The following is a 15,484-nucleotide window of genomic DNA, read 5'->3' as shown; positions in this document are numbered from 1 at the left end:
AATTTTAAACAAAACCATTCAGATGCAGTTGAAGTTCAGACTTTTAAATTTCATCTGGGGGTATCCACATTAAATTGGATGAAGGGTTTAGGAGTTTCAGCTCCTTTACATGTGCCACCCTGTTTTTAAAGGGACCAAAAGTAATTGGACAGATTAAATTTTAAATAAAATGTTCATTTTTAGTACTTGGTTGAAAACCCTTTGTTGGCAATGACTGGTGATGTCTATGAGTTCAAGACTTCAGGCAGATGCTGTGTTTCCTCCTTTTTGATGCCCTGCCAGGCCTTCACTGCGGTGGTTTTCAGTTGCTGTTTGTTTGTGGGCCTTTCTGTCTGAAGTTCTGTCTTTAACAAGTGAAATGCATGCTCAATTGGGTTGAGATCAGGTGACTGACTTGGCCATTCAAGAATATGCCACTTCTTTGCCTTAATAAACTCCTGGGTTGCTTTGGCTTTATGTTTTGGGTCATTGTCCATCTGTAGTATGAAACGACGACCAATCAGTTTTGCTGCATTTGGCTGGATCTGAGCACACAGTATGGCTCTGAATACCTCAGAATTCATTCGGCTGCTTCTGTCCTGTGTCACATCATCAATAAACACTAGTGACCCAGTGCCACTGGCAGCCATGCATGCCCAAGCCATCACACTGCCTCCGTTTTATAGATGATGTGGTATGCTTTGGATCATGAGCTGTACCAAGCCTTCGCCATACTTTTCTCTTTCCATCATTCTGGTAGAGGTTGATCTTGGTTTCATCTGTCCAAAGAATGTTCTTCCAGAACTGTGGTGGCTTTTTTAGATGTTCTTTAGCAAAGTCCAGTCTACCCTTTTTATTCTTGATGCTTATGAGTGGCTTGCACCATGCAGTGAACCGTCTGCATTTACTTTCATGCAGTCTTCTCTTTATAGTAGATTTGGATATTGATACGACTACCTCCTGGAGAGTGTTGTTCACTTGGTTGGCTGTTTTGAAGGGGTTTCTCTTCACCATGGAGATTATTCTGCGATCATCCACCACTGTTGTCTTCCGTGGGGGCGCCAGTCTTTTTGCATTGATGAGTTCACCAGTGCTTGCTTTCTTTCTCAGGATGCACCAAACTGTAGATTTTGCCACTCCTAATATTGTAGCAATTTCTCGGATGGGTTTTTTCTGTTTTCGCAGCTTAAGGATGGCTTGTTTCACCTGCATGGAGAGCTCCTTTGACTGCATGTTTACTTCACAGCAAAACCTCCCAAATGCAAGCACCACACCTCAAATCAACTCCAGTCCTTTTATCTGCTTAATTGAGAATGACATAACGAAGGGATTACCCACACCTGTCCATGAAATAGCCTTGGAGTCAATTGTCCAATTACTTTTGGTCCCTTTAAAAACAGGGTGGCACATGTTCAAGAGCTGAAACTCCTAAACTCTTCATCCAATTTTAATGTGGATACCCTCAAATGAAAGCTGAAAGTCTGAACTTCAACTGCATCTGAATCGTTTTGTTTAAAATTTATTGTGGTAATGTCTAGAACCAAAATTAGAATAATGTTGTCTCTGTCCAAATATATATGGACCTAACCGTATATATATATATATATATACACCTATTCTTTGTGTACACATTTATTCTACCTATTCTATTCTGTCAGTGTGATTTTACTGTACACCGCACTGCTTTTCTAGAGAACACTGCTGCGTATTTCTCGCAAGTCACACGCATGGTCAGTGTGTAATCCGTAATTTTCTCGCCCCCATAGACTTTCATTGGTGGATTTTTTGCGCAATTCGCTGACAAACGCAGCATGATGCGATTTTCTACGGCCGTACAAGACCGTATAATACGGATCCGTAAAATACGGCAGATAGGAGCAGGGCCATAGAGAATCATGGTACCGTATGCAATCCGTATTTTCTGCGCCTCTCATACGTCCGTAAAACACACCAGTGTGACGCCGGCCTGAGGGGGTCTATATGATAGAAAATACCAAAAAGTTACACCATTCTCAAGGTGCTCAAAACCACATCTAAGAAGTTTATTAACCCTTCAGGTGCTTCACAGGAATTTTTGGAATGAACATTTACCTTTTTTTCACAAACAAATTACTTCAGATTCAATTTGTTTTATTTTACCAATTGTAATAGGAGAAATTGGACCCCAAAAGTTGTTTGAGCGCATGGCGAAGCTCGGAAATGAAGGAGCACCATTTGACTTTTCAATGCAAAATTGGCTCGAATTGAGATAGGACGCCATGTCGCGTTTGGAGAGCCCCTGATGTGCCTAAACAGTGGAAACTCCACACAAGTGGCACTATTTTGGAAAGTAGACCCCCTAAGGAACTTATGTAGATGTATGATGAGCACTTTGAACCCCCAAGTGCTTCACAGAAGTTTATAATGTAGCGCCGTAAAAATAAAAAATCATATTTGTTTCACAAAAACGATTTTTCGCCCCCAATTTTTTATTTTGCCAAGGGTAACAGGAGAAATTGGACCCCAAAAGTTGTTGTGCAATTTGTCCTTAGTACGCTGATACCCCATATGTGGGGGCAAACCGCTGTTTGGGCGCACGGCAGAGCGCGGAAGGGAAGGAGCACAGTTTGACTTTTTCAACGCAGAATTGGCTGGAATTGAGATCAGATGCCATGTGGTGTTTGGAGAGCCTCTGATGTGCCTAAACAATGGAAACCCCCACAAGTGACCCCATTTTGGAGACTAGACTACCTAAGGAACTTATAAAGATGTGTGGTGTGCACTTTGGACCCCCAATTGTTTCACTAAAGTTTATAATATAGAGTCGTGAAAATTAAAAAATCATTTTTTTTCCACAAAAATGATATTTTAGCCCCCAGTTTTGTATTTTCCCAAGGGTAACAGGAGAAATTGGACACCAAAAGTTGTTGTCCAATTTGTGGCGAGTGTGCTGATACCCCATATGTGGGGGGGGAACCACCGTTTGGGTGCATGGCAGAGCTCGGAAGGGAAGGAGCGCCATTTTGGAATGCAGACATTGATGGAATGTCTGCGGGCGTCACGTTGCGTTTGCAGAGCCCCTGATGTACCTAAACAGTAGAAACCCCCCACAAGTGACCCCATATTGGAAACTAGACCCCCAAAGTAACTTTTCTAGATGTGTTGTGAGAACTTTGAAGCCCCAAGTGTTTCACTAAAGTTTATAACGCAGAGCCGTGAAAATAAAAAATATTTTTTTTTCCACAAAAATGATTTTTTAGCCCCCAGTTTTGTATTTTCCCAAGGGTAACAGGAGAAATTGGACCCCAAAAGTAGTTGTCCAATTTGTGTTGAGTACGCTGATATCCCATACTACTGTTTGGGCAGAAACCCCTTTTGAAAAAGCTGGACCGCGAAACGCGCATCAAGGAGCTTCTGGGCTAAGTGGGATAAGCCATCCGTGTACTTATGGGTAAGCATGTATGAATGACTAGTAAGTTGGGAGTGATTTGCGGGGTAGTGCTTTCTGCACCCATTATTTTGTTAGAATCCTCTGCCATGTGGGTGGTATTGTGTAACCATTGTCACTCATAGATAGCTTGCTCAGGAGGTATTTAGCTTTTCTTGCTTAAACTAGCCTACCTTCACGTCTCCTCCATATTTCCTCACTGTATGGTTATATTATTTTTTGTACAGTGATTTGTATTTGTTTAAATAAAGTTTTTTCTAATGGTGATTATGCTTTGTGGTATTTTTATACTCCATTATAAAAAAAATCATTTTTTTCCCACAAAAATGATTTTTTTAGCCCCCAAATTTTTATTTTCCCAAGGGTAACAGGAGAAATTGGACCACAAAAGTTGTTGTTCAATTTGTCCTTAGTGCGCTGATACCCTATATGTGGGGGTAAACCACTGTTTGGGCGCACGTCGGAGCTCGGAAGGGAAGAAGCGGCGTTTTGGAATGCAGGAATGGTCTGTGGGCATCACATTGCATTTGCAGAGCCCCTGATGTGCCTAAACAGTGGAAACCCCCAATTCTAACTCCAACCCTATCCCCAACACACCCTTAACCCTAATCCCAACCATAACCACACCCCTAACCCCAACACACCCCTAACCCTAATCATAACCCGAACACACCCTTAATCCCAACCCCAACACACCCCTAACCCCAACACACCCCTAACCCTAATCGCAATGCTAACCATAACCCTAACCAAATCCTCTAACCTTGACACACCCCTAACCCAACCGTAAATGTAATCCGAACCCTAACTTTAGCTCCAACCCTAACCCCAACTCTAGCCCCAACTCGAACCCTAACTTTAGCTCCAACCCTAACCCTAACTTCAGCCCCAACCCTAACCCTAGCTTTAGCTCCAACCCTAACCCTAATGGGAAAATGGAAATAAATACATTTTTTTAATTTTATTATTTTTCTCTAACTAAGGGGGTCATGAAGGGGGGTTTTATTTACTTTTATAGCTGTTTTTTTAGCAGATTTTTATGATTGGCAGCTGTCACACACTAAAAGACGCTTTTTATTGCAAAAAATATTTTTTGCGTCACCACATTTTGAGAGCTTATAATTTTTCCATATTTTGGCCCACAGAGTCATGTTGGGTCTTGTTTTTTGCTGGACGACTTTACGTTTTTATTGGTACCATTTTCGGGCACATGACATTTTTTGATCGCTTTTTATTCCGATTTTTGTTAGGCAGAATGAACAAAAACCAGCAATTCATGAATTTCTTTTTTTTTTTGGGGGGGGGGCGTTTATACCGTTCCGCGTTTGGTAAAATTGATAAAGCAGTCTTAATCTTCGGGTTTGTACGATTACAGGGATATCTCAGTTATTTTTTTTAATGTTTTGTCGCTTTTATACAATAAAAACTTTTATATAAAAAAAAATTATTTTTGCATCGCATTATTCTGAGGGCTATAAAAAAAAATTTTCGCTGATGACACTATATGGCGGCTCATTTCTTGCGGGACAAGATGACGTTTTCAGCGGTACCATGTTCGCCTGCATGTAGCAGAATTGCTGACTTGCTACAGAATGCCATGCCGTGCCCGCCTGCCTGTGTCTCAGTCAAGCGCATCTGCCCGTCAGGGCCTCTGCCGTACCCGTCCGCTAGCCAGTGTCACAGCCGTGCATGTGTCCTGTCCCTCGGTGGGATCAGCATCCATAGCCAGACACCACCCTGGAGTGGTACCTGGTAGCTACCTGCCGCACTAGTCTGACCTCACCATCAGAGGCTCCAGCGAACATCTAGGAAGCTACTTAGTTACGCCCCTTCCAGGGTAGTATGGTCAGTGGTCCAGTGGGGCCACACCCCCGGACGCTCGCACCCAGACTGCTCGGCCATGGTCCCCGCTGAGTCCCATGAGCCGTCGCTCTCGGAGAGAGATGAACTTTCTTCTTGCCAGCATAGGAGAACGAAAGAAGTTTTTACCCGATCTGGATTCCAGACTGTTTCTGCAGTAGATCGAATCGTAATCTCTGATGACATGTATAATCAGCTTGCCACTTATGAAAAACTCCTTCCGAAGCTTCCGCCAGGATTCTATGGGGATCCAGAGGAGTGCATGGAGTTCCTGGAGCGTTGTTTGCTGAATATCGAAGAGAATGCTGCCGATTTCACCTCCGATCGGGCCAAGGTGGGATTCCTTATGTCCTACCTAGCAGGGGATGTGTTGAGTTGGATTAACCCCCTCTGGGAAGCAATGGATCCTATCCTCTCGAATCTTGAGACCTCCCTGATGGTCTTCCTTAAAGCCTTCAAAGCACCTAAGCCAGCTCCTCCTGCAAAGTCTTCCCTCACTAGATCCTAGAGGCAGTCCAGACGAACAAATGCTTCAAAGAAACTACCACCTCAGACCAAGTCAGTCCAAAACCCACCTGTTCCTAAACCTGTCCAGGCAGCTACCCAAGCAAAACGCAAGAAGGCTGATAAAAGAGGGCTGGCAAAGCAGCAGCCCGAATCCAGCCTCAAGAAGGGAATGTGGTATCGCTGCGGTTGTAAAGAACATCCAGACAGTCTCTGCCCTGTGAATCTAAAACTCCGAACCCCTGGGCCAGCAGGAGAGGCTGCCCTTGGCGAGAGTACTTCCTCTCCATCAAAATCAAAGACTGTGTCTCTGTTTTCCGGGATCTTTGGCGTGGTAAAGTCGCCAGCCATTCAGAGTCAGTGTGTGGTCTCCGTCATACAGCTCCATAACCTGGTGAGGGCGATGTCTGAAGATGGTCAAGCCCTATTCAAAAACAGTCTAGTCCTTCAAGGACAATTACAGCTCCAGGTAGGAGCCTTATACTCGAAGAAGTTTGTCTTCCATATGCTGTCTGTTATGCCCATGGGTCATTCTGAGTCAAGCACTCTACCACCCGCTCTGGTCAAGAGTTCCAGCAAAATGCTCAGTTTGAATTTACCCAGTTGCGAGAAGTGTCTGGTTCCCATATGTCAAAGAAAGTCAACTGTGTCGTCTTCTTCAGCTGGTCTGCTAGTCAGAGGTGTATCTAGGTTTTATGGCACCCAGGGCAAGAATTCAGTTTGTCTCCCCCCCATTTCTCAAGTACATATGCGATTTGCACACTTAGTCACGTACCGACGAGCTGCTCTCCCTAATGCTCTCAATGTTGAATGAAAAACAGAGAAGCAGGAAGAGAAGTTCGTCGTCACAGGACCATAAGTATAAAAGTCGCATATGAGTGAAGTGTCCATGTGATGACTACTAGAACCTGCAGAGCTGAATCCTGACATTGCAGGCTTCTGATTTCTCACAATGAATGCACTGCATACTTTTAGGATTCTCCCTTGCCGGTGGCAAGAGTGGATGGTCATACAGCACAAGCATGTGATTTGCATACTTCTGGCCACATTCCAACTAGACTTGTCTGACCTCTCTCAGTTCATTTTCATTGAGTGAGGCCATACATATCTAATAATAAAACAACACGGCACTCGTAGTAGTAAATAGAGTAGGTGCTCAAGTAGGGTATCCAGCCCAACAAATCCAAATCCGAAATAATGAATTATCATATGCAAAAGGTTTATTGATGTGCATCCATAAAGGCAAGTCGAATGTTCTTGGTCCACATCCGGACCTTCATCAGAACAAATATACTGGATGCAGCAAGAAGTCCTGTCCACGTAGGCGCACGTGTGATGCGACCGGAGTCACTGGGTAAATGGCGCCACAAGTGCCGTGTTGTTCTAAACGTTCGACTTGCCTTTATGGATGCACATCAATAAACCTTTTGCATATGATAATTATTCATCTAGAGTGCCAAGTTTTTTCAGATTTGGCCATACATATCTAGTCAGGGAGTGACTGCATGTATGTAAATCGCCGGCGTGAGAGAAGAGAATCCTAACAGCGTTCAGTGAGCACTGTGAGAATTCATAAGTCTGCAGTCACGTAGAATGACTGCAGACTCATCACAAATCTGGACAACCCTTTAATATTCCTAACATAAATAAAAAGACGAGAATTAGTCAATATCACAAATAATATTTACATCCAGGTACCTTATAGATGACATCATCTCTGGAGTCATTCTGCAGCGCCCCAGAGTCCTGGTCGTTGCAGTACTGTGGCTCCGCCACTATGGGGAGCTATGGTGCGTCTGATGGCACTGAAGGAGTTCATCTGATCAGGTATCACAGACACCAATACATTTCACAGCTGGGCCTCCGGGGGGAGCTAAGGGTGCTATTCATTAGGTCACTCCCCACCATAGTGGGTAAACTGGGGGTCAGGCAGGAAGTTAGATGAGAAAGCTGACTGGGTTGGAACCAGGCAACACCTTGTGGCAGAGGGTGTTGTAGGGGAAGATACAGTAGGGTCTCTGTCAGGGGTGGGATCCTGACAGAGGCTTGGCAACGAGAACGAACGTAACGGGACCGTGCCTGCTCCGGGTAGCGGCGTGTTATGACCCCAATGGCGAGGGTCTCAGAGGAACAAGTAAGTCTGCGAAGTACAAAAATCCAGCTCATAGGGCAGTGGTAACTGGGTTGACCATATATCTACTCCTAACGCCAACACTAGAAGTAGCCGGGGAACATGCCTACGTTGGTCGCTAGATGTCTCGCGCCAGCCGGAGGACTAACTACCCCTAGAAGAGGAAAACAAAGACCTCTCTTGCCTCCAGAGAATAGACCCCAAAAGTTGGATACAAGCCCCCCACAAATAATAACGGTGAGGTAAGAGGAAATGACAAACACAGAGATGAACTAGGTTTAGCAAAGAGAGGCCCACTTACTAATAGCAGAATGTAGTAAGATAACTTATATGGTCAACAAAAACCCTATCAAAAATCCACACTGGAAATTCAAGAACCCCCGAACCGTCTAACGGCCCGGGGGGAGAACTCCAGCCTCCCTAGAGCTTCCAGCAAGGTTAGAATACAGATTATGTACAAGCTGGAACAAAAATGCAAACAAAAAACAAATAGCAAAAAGCAAGAAAGCAGACTTAGCTTAATCTAGCAGGAACCAGGATCAGTAGACAAGAGCACAACAGATTAGCTCTGATTACAACGTTGCCAGGCATTGAACTGAAGGTCCAGGGAGCTTATATAGCAACACCCCTGACCTAACGACCCAGGTGAGCATACAAGGGATGGCAGACATTCCCAGAGTCAAATCACTAGTAACCACTAGAGGGAGCCAAAAAGGTAAATTCACAACAGTACCCCCCCCCCTTAGTGAGGGGTCACCGAACCCTCACCAAGACCACCAGGGCGATCAGGATGAGCGGTGTGAAAGGCACGAACCAAATCGGCCGCATGCACATCAGAGGCGACCACCCAGGAATTATCCTCCTGACCATAGCCCTTCCACTTGACCAGGTACTGAAGCCTCCGCCTGGAGAGACGAGAATCTAAGATCTTCTCCACCACGTACTCCAACTCGCCCTCAACCAACACCGGAGCAGGAGGCTCAGCAGAAGGGACCACAGGCACAACGTACCGCCGCAACAAGGACCTATGAAATACGTTGTGAATGGCAAACGACACCGGAAGATCCAGGCGAAAGGATACAGGATTAAGGATTTCCAATATCTTGTAAGGACCAATGAAGCGAGGCTTAAATTTGGGAGAGGAGACCTTCATAGGAACAAATCGAGAAGACAGCCATACCAAATCCCCAACGCGAAGTCGGGGACCCACACCGCGGCGGCGGTTGGCAAAACGCTGAGCCTTCTCCTGTGACAACTTCAAGTTGTCCACCACATGACTCCAGATCCGCTGCAACCTATCCACCACAGAATCCACCCCAGGACAGTCAGAAGGCTCCACATGTCCCGAGGAAAAACGAGGATGGAAACCAGAGTTGCAGAAAAATGGCGAAACCAAGGTGGCGGAACTAGCCCGATTATTAAGGGCAAATTCAGCAAACGGCAAGAAGGTCACCCAATCATCCTGATCAGAAGAGACAAAACACCTCAAATAAGCCTCCAGAGTCTGATTAGTTCGCTCCGTTTGTCCGTTAGTCTGGGGATGAAAAGCGGACGAAAACGACAAATCAATGCCCATCCTACCACAAAAGGATCGCCAGAACCTGGAAACAAACTGGGATCCTCTGTCCGACACAATATTCTCAGGAATGCCGTGCAAACGAACCACGTTCTGGAAGAACACAGGAACCAGATCAGAAGAGGAGGGCAGCTTAGGCAAAGGAACCAAAGGGACCATCTTGGAGAAACGATCACATATCACCCAGATGACAGACATGCCCTGAGACACCGGAAGATCAGAAATGAAATCCATAGAGATGTGTGTCCAAGGTCTCTTCGGGACAGGCAAGGGCAAGAGCAACCCGCTGGCACGAGAACAGCAAGGCTTAGCTCGAGCACAAGTTCCACAGGACTGCACAAATGACCGCACATCCCTTGACAAGGAAGGCCACCAAAAGGACCTGGCCACCAGATCTCTGGTGCCAAAAATTCCCGGGTGCCCTGCCAACACTGAGGAATGAACCTCGGAAATGACTCTGCTGGTCCATTTAGCAGGCACAAACAATCTGTCAGATGGACAAGAGTCAGGCCTACCAGCCTGAAATCTCTGCAACACACGCCGCAGATCAGGAGAAATAGCTGACAAGATAACTCCTTCCTTAAGAATACCCACAGGTTCAGCGACTCCAGGAGCATCAGGCACAAAGCTCCTAGACAGAGCATCGGCCTTCACATTCTTAGAACCTGGTAAATACGAGACCACAAAGTCAAAACGGGAGAAAAACAATGACCAGCGGGCCTGTCTAGGATTCAGGCGTTTAGCAGACTCGAGATACATCAGATTTTTGTGATCAGTCAAGACCACCACACGATGCTTAGCACCCTCGAGCCAATGACGCCACTCCTCAAATGCCCACTTCATGGCCAACAACTCCCGATTGCCCACATCATAATTTCGCTCTGCCGGCGAAAACTTCCTGGAGAAAAAGGCACAAGGTCTCATAGTAGAGCAACCAGGGCCTCTCTGCGACAAAACGGCCCCTGCCCCAATCTCCGAAGCATCCACCTCCACCTGAAAGGGAAGTGAGGTGTCAGGTTGGCACAAAACAGGCGCCGAAGTAAACCGGCGTTTCAACTCCTGGAAAGCCTCCACGGCAGCAGGAGCCCAGTTAGCTACATCAGAGCCTTTCTTGGTCATATCCGTCAATGGTTTAACAACGCTAGAAAAATTTGCGATAAAACGACGGTAGAAGTTAGCAAAACCCAAGAACTTCTGAAGACTCTTAACTGACGAAGGTTGAGTCCAATCATGAATAGCTCGGACCTTGACTGGGTCCATCTCCACAGCAGAAGGGGAAAAAATGAACCCCAAAAAGGGAACCCTCTGTACACCAAAGAAACACTTTGAGCCTTTAACAAACAAAGAATTTTCACGCAAAATCTTAAAACCATCCTGACCTGCTCCACATGCGAGTCCCAATCATCAGAAAAAAACAGAATATCATCCAGATAAACAATCAAAAATTTATCCAGATACTTCCGGAAAATGTCATGCATGAAGGACTGAAAAACTGAAGGTGCATTAGAGAGCCCAAATGGCATCACCAAGTACTCAAAATGACCTTCGGGCGTATTGAATGCGGTTTTCCATTCATCGCCTTGCTTAATGCGCACAAGGTTGTACGCACCACGAAGGTCTATCTTGGTGAACCACTTGGCACCTTTAATCCGGGCAAACAAGTCTGACAACAGCGGCAAAGGATACTGAAATTTGACAGTGATCTTGTTTAAAAGCCAATAGTCAATACAAGGCCTCAAAGATCCGTCCTTTTTGGCCACAAAAAAGAATCCCGCACCAAGAGGGGAAGAAGAAGGACGGATATGCCCCTTCTCAAGAGACTCCTTGATATATGAACGCATCGCGGTATGTTCAGGTACCGACAAATTAAACAGTCTCCCCTTAGGAAACTTACTGCCAGGAATCAAATCTATTGCACAGTCACATTCCCTATGAGGAGGCAGTGCACTGGACTTAGACTCGCTGAAGACATCCTGATAATCAGACAAATACGCCGGAACTTCCAAAGGCGTAGAAGAAGCAATAGACAAGGGCAGGGAATCTCCATGAATTCCATGGCAGCCCCAACTTGACACCGACATTGCCTTCCAGTCCAAGACTGGATTATGGGTCTGTAACCATGGCAAACCCAAAACAACCAAATCATGCATCTTATGCAGAACAAGAAAACGTATCACCTCCCGATGTTCGGGAGTCATGCACATGGTAACCTGTGTCCAAAACTGCGGTTTATTTTTTGCCAAAGGCGTAGCATCAATACCCCTAAGAGGGATAGGATTTTCTAATGGCTCCAGAACAAAACCGCAGCGCTTGGCAAATGACAGATCCATCAGACTCAGGGCAGCACCTGAGTCTACAAACGCCATGACAGGATACGATGACAGTGAGCAAATCAAAGTTACAGATAGAATAAATTTAGGTTGCAAATTACCAATGGCGACAGGACTAACAACCCTAGTAAGACGTTTAGAGCATGCTGAGATAACATGTGTAGAATCACCACAGTAGTAACACAAGCCATTCTGGCGTCTATGAATTTTCCGCTCATTTCTAGTCAGGATTCTATCACATTGCATTAAATCAGGTGCCTGTTCAGACAACACCATGAGGGAATTTGCGGTTTTGCGCTCCCGCAACCGCCGGTCGATTTGAATTGCCAGGGCCATGGAATCATTCAGACCTGTGGGAATGGGAAAACCCACCATCACATTCTTAATGGCTTCAGAAAGGCCATTTCTGAAATTTGCAGCCAATGCACACTCGTTCCACTGGGTCAGCACGGACCATTTCCGAAATTTTTGGCAATACACTTCAGCCTCGTCCTGGCCCTGAGACATAGCCAGCAAGGCTTTTTCTGCCTGAATCTCAAGATTGGGTTCCTCATAAAGCAAACCGAGCGCCAGAAAAAACGCATCAATATCAGCCAATGCCGGATCTCCTGGCGCCAGCGAGAAGGCCCAATCCTGAGGGTCGCCCCGTAAAAAAGAAATAACAATTTTCACTTGCTGAGCGGAGTCTCCAGATGAACAGGGTCTCAGGGACAAAAACAATTTCCAATTATTCCTGAAATTTCTAAATTTAAATCGGTCTCCGGAAAACAGTTCAGGAATCGGTATCTTAGGTTCTGACATAGGATTTCTGATAACATAATCTTGTATGCCCTGCACACGAGCAGTAAGCTGGTCCACACCTGTAATCAAGGTCTGGACATTCATGTCTGCAGCAAACACAAGCCACTCAGAGGTAAAGGGGAAAAGAAAAAAAAATGAGAAAGAGAAAAAAAAAAAACTCAGAATTTTCTTTCTTATAATCCCGCTTCTGCAATGCATTTAACATTTAATACTGGCCTGGCAAACTGTTATGACCCCAATGGCGAGGGTCTCAGAGGAACAAGTAAGTCTGCGAAGTACAAAAATCCAGCTCATAGGGCAGTGGTAACTGGGTTGACCATATATCTACTCCTAACGCCAACACTAGAAGTAGCCGGGGAACATGCCTACGTTGGTCGCTAGATGTCTCGCGCCAGCCGGAGGACTAACTACCCCTAGAAGAGGAAAACAAAGACCTCTCTTGCCTCCAGAGAATAGACCCCAAAAGTTGGATACAAGCCCCCTACAAATAATAACGGTGAGGTAAGAGGAAATGACAAACACAGAGATGAACTAGGTTTAGCAAAGAGAGGCCCACTTACTAATAGCAGAATGTAGTAAGATAACTTATATGGTCAACAAAAACCCTATCAAAAATCCACACTAGAAATTCAAGAACCCCCGAACCGTCTGACGGCCCGGGGGGAGAACTCCAGCCTCCCTAGAGCTTCCAGCAAGGTTAGAATACAGATTATGTACAAGCTGGAACAAAAATGCAAACAAAAAACAAATAGCAAAAAGCAAGAAAGCAGACTTAGCTTAATCTAGCAGGAACCAGGATCAGTAGACAAGAGCACAACAGATTAGCTCTGATTACAACGTTGCCAGGCATTGAACTGAAGGTCCAGGGAGCTTATATAGCAACACCCCTGACCTAACGACCCAGGTGAGCATACAAGGGATGGCAGACATTCCCAGAGTCAAATCACTAGTAACCACTAGAGGGAGCCAAAAAGGTAAATTCACAACAGCGGCGGTGCCCAAGGAAGGACTAGAAGCGAGATAGATTGTGCTGAGTGAGAAACGAGATCAAGCAAAAGGAGAAATACCAGTAGGAGTCGTGCTGTAAGATCGAAGCAACATCCTACTGAGGCGCACTACCGGTGGCCAGAACGCCGAGGGAGTATCATAACATTCAGCTTCAAGCAATACTCCAAACAGCGGCAGGACAGTCAGTTTAAGGCGGGCTGTCTAACCTAAATCACCTATGCAGTCTTGGGGGGCAACTTGTGGAGAGGGGCGACTCTAGGGTCCCGGAAGAGCTCCGAGCCTACCCGTCAAACGGGTGCCGTCCCAACCAGAACATCAGGGAGGGACGGAGGATTAGCAGAACATCATCTAATCGAGTTGTGAGGGAACTTAAGAAACAGACACAACAGTTGTGGGGGACTTTCCGTAAGCACAGCAGGGAAGGACCACAACACATAGCGCTAGTAGGAAGGCACCGATTTCCACCTGTGAAGGGAACTCTGGAGGTGCCATTGGACCGGCCGGACTTGCGCAGCCTGGTGAACCGTGTTCCGGACTGAGGACTCAGAGATCTTCAGTAAAGAGGTAAAGAGACTGCAACCTGGTGTCCTCGTTATTTACTGCACTGCACCACCACAGCGCCACCGCCATCATTCATATCGACATCCGTTTATTGTACACTGAGCGCCCCACGGCAGGGTCACGGACCGGGGCCTAGCCGCCGTGACAACCCCCAGAGCAGCAGAGACTCAGAGGCCCGGTACCGGGTACCCCTCGGCCCTGCGGCGGTGGGGGCGCTACAATTCTCCTTCTTGTCTTTATCTTGTCCAGACACCATGATGAGTTTTCTCATCCACAGCCGTCTCTGCAGACATCCACCTTCTCCCGTCTTCCGCAACACATCCCCATATGATACCTTTAAAGATACCAGTGTCATTATAATGCTTCCGAATAAAAATATCTGCCCTACGCTGAGCCCCTGAATAAATAATTGCCCCTCATTATATTCCCTGCACAAAATACGACCCACACAATGTCCCTCTTAGGGTATGTGTCCACGTTCAGGATTGCATCAGGATTTGGTCAGAATTTTCTGCAGGTAAAATCCTGACCAAATCTGCACCTGAGGTCACTGGCAGGTCACCTGCGGTGTTCTTGCGTGATTTGCGCATTGTAAGGACATGCTGCGTTCTTAAAAGACGCGCCGCATGTTCGTTTTCGCGCGTCTGCCGCATGCGTCTTTTAATGCATAGTGAAGACGGGATTTCATGAAATCCCCTCCACTATGCTATAACATCTGGACGCTGCGTGTTTGACGCTGCGGCTAAACGCAGCGTCAAACATGCAGCGTTTCCTGAACGTGGAAACATACCCTAATTGTACATGCTCTTCACACTGACCTCTCCTTTCCATACTGGCCTCCTCTTCACACTGTCCTCTCACACAGTGTCCTCCCTTTAGGGCCCAGTCTCTATACTGTACCCTCTCATCACACTCCCCCTCCTTGGTATACTGTACACTTACACTGCCCCCCATGCTACACCCCCCAACACACTACTGAGTCTCTATTCTGTGCTCACCCAATTTTCTCCCCTCCTCATAATGTCTCCTCTCATATCCCCGTTCATCACACTGTCTCCTCATATTTACCCCCTCACTCTCTATACTGCCTAGTCACATATACTCCTGACTCCCCATACTGTGTCTGCACACATCCTATCACCTTCACTCCCCACACTGTGTCAACATACATTTAACCATCGCTACTCATACTGTCTACATACATTCCCCTGTTCGCTCCCCATACTGTCTTCACCTGTCCCCCCACTCACCATACTGTTTTCTCATCCATGTCCCCATTTCCCCATACCGTTTCCTCGTCCATGCCC

The sequence above is a fragment of the Ranitomeya variabilis genome, chromosome 6 (genome assembly GCF_051348905.1).
Source record: "Ranitomeya variabilis isolate aRanVar5 chromosome 6, aRanVar5.hap1, whole genome shotgun sequence".
NCBI classification, from domain to species: Eukaryota; Metazoa; Chordata; class Amphibia; order Anura; family Dendrobatidae; genus Ranitomeya; species Ranitomeya variabilis.
This window is presented reverse-complemented; position numbering follows the sequence as displayed.